Genomic DNA, 2454 nt, shown 5'->3' with positions numbered 1-2454 from the left:
TGCCAAGCACATATCAGTTTGGATTATACTCGAAAACCTTTATGCAGAAACAAATAGGCAGCTCAAAACCACCATGCCAACAACAGTTGCAAGTTCAATTGAGCATGCTTTCTGTGTGCTAATAATGGTGAGTATAATGACAGTGACACCAATCAGAGCGAGAGTAATGCCCTCCCAAACACCGATGTCACCACTTCCACCATCCTCGTCTCTTACCTGTCGACCGGTTAAGAGGCAGCTTCAAATAGGTGAGGAGCCAATTCCCATGCTCCTTCGGAAGTTATGGAAGACTACGGCTACTGGAATCCCTCTCCTTATTTTGGTAGAGGTATTGCAGCTCCAATCCTTCATGGGCATGTAGTTGAGGAATCATCGCACACAGATTGCAAGCCTTCTGAAGGAAGAAGATCTTGAACAATTCCTCCTTTTTACGCAATAAATTATAAATGGACCTAAATGTATTACCATGACAAAGTCCCAGTTCCATCTTTTCCTTTATTTTTACCTCTGTTTTCTCTTTTACATGTTGCCATATAGTTTTGTTTGCCGTAAAAAAAAATAATCACAAATGGGCCTTACTTAAAAAATGAGAGAAAATAAAACTTTGTGCTGGCAAAAATAAAAAAAAAAAAAAAAAAAGAGGAATTAAAAAAAATACACGTTTTAAAATGTGAAATGATAGTAAAAAAGTGCAGAATGTGACAAAAATGGGTACAAAACGTGAGGTGGTATAGAACATATAGAGTGATATAAAAAAAAGGGTGCAGAACGTGTGTACAGAACGTGAGGTGATACGGAACGTGGAGTAATGGTTAAAAAAAAAAAAACAACTGTTACCGAATACTCTTATATAAAGAAAGAAGCGAAAAAAAAAACTTTTCTGAACACTTTGTACGTGTGTGTAGAAGAGTGTGCAGAAGAGACGTGAAAGAAAGAAATAGAAAGCTACAGGTGTGTTGTGGGAAAAACGTGAGAAGAAAACAAAAAAGGACTCTGTGGAGACGTGTGTGTAGAAGAGGTGAGAGAAAGAAAAAAAAAGTGCGTGTGTGCAGAACAGAAGTGAGAGGAAAGAAAGAAAAAAAACATATATCCTCAAAAGTGATAGTTCAAAACAACATAGTATATTTGAATCAAGTTCTATATGCGCTTTGAAATGTACGATTGTGATTTACTCTTTAACACTCTACGAAGATAAATCTTATATACATCTTATGGTGTGAGATTTTTTATACTCTTAATAAATTTCTAATACACTCATGGTGTGTGGTTTCTCGCTCTTATCACAATCCTATGATTATCACTAAGACTTCGATTTCTTTTTAGAGATCTATATAAGTTAAATGTGATTTCAAAAAAATCAAGGATTAAAAGTTTCCCAAATTATATATTACGATTGTTTTAAGTGATTCGAGTGAAAAATTCATACGAATTACACTTTAAGGATCGTCATATGAAAAATTATGTGCATATGATCTTTATGAAAATATTTATTTGAATCGCACAATACCCACTGAAAAGCAATCAAACAATGAAGATGTTTAAAAAAAAAAAGGGAGGAGAGTAAGCAACCGTCACTTGCATCTCTTTCTCAATACTTTCACAAATATATATATATATATATATATAAATATATATAAGCAAGGTCTCTGGTCAGGCACTTGGAAAGTGCCTGACCAGAACGGCACTTGTACATTTTTGTATAAAGTGTGTATATTTACAGGTAAGTTGTGTATATGTCACGCCCCCCAAACGGGGTGGGTGACGTGGAACTCGATTTGGGATTTATAGAGCAGACTCCCAACCGGGTCCCACACTTAACTGCATAAAAATATAAATAAACGACATAATCCAGGAGCCTCTGACACACAGGGCTCCACCCCACAGGACATACAGTATCGTACATACATGCACATGTAAATAATCAATTACAATAGACATCATCCACAGTCTAGTAAATCCAATATTAAATAGGTTTACATAATTTCTCAAATTCCTTACATTTGTTCAAGAGGATAAACTCAATCCTCACTTGATCCAACAGTAGCAACTCCAGCTACCCTGCACCGCTCCTCGAGTCTCCTGGGAGGGGTTTAACATTTAAAACATAAAACGTGAGCGAAAGACCCAGTAGGATATAATTTGAAATATTTAAAATAAATGAGCGCATAAATAAATAATTGAATACATAAATAAAATAAGACATTCAGTCCCGACAGAACAGCCGGAACCTCACATCCTTTTTCTCAAAGGAAATATAACTGAAAATAACCATGTTACAGGCTTCAGCAAGTAATTAGTACAAATTACTTACCTAACCAAGTGCCTCGCCTACCCGGACCGGTTTCGGGTTCTGCCCCCGAGGATGCACTCTCCGCATCCTATCTAGGCCTACAGCAATAGACTCTATTACCAGTTCACAAGATCTCTTTGCTTAAGAAATCATTCATTAACATT

This window comes from Morus notabilis, unplaced genomic scaffold (genome assembly GCF_000414095.1).
Source record: "Morus notabilis unplaced genomic scaffold, ASM41409v2 Scaffold262, whole genome shotgun sequence".
In the NCBI taxonomy this organism is placed as follows: Eukaryota; Viridiplantae; Streptophyta; class Magnoliopsida; order Rosales; family Moraceae; genus Morus; species Morus notabilis.
The sequence above is the reverse complement of the archived record's forward strand: the minus strand, read 5'-3'. Positions refer to the sequence as shown.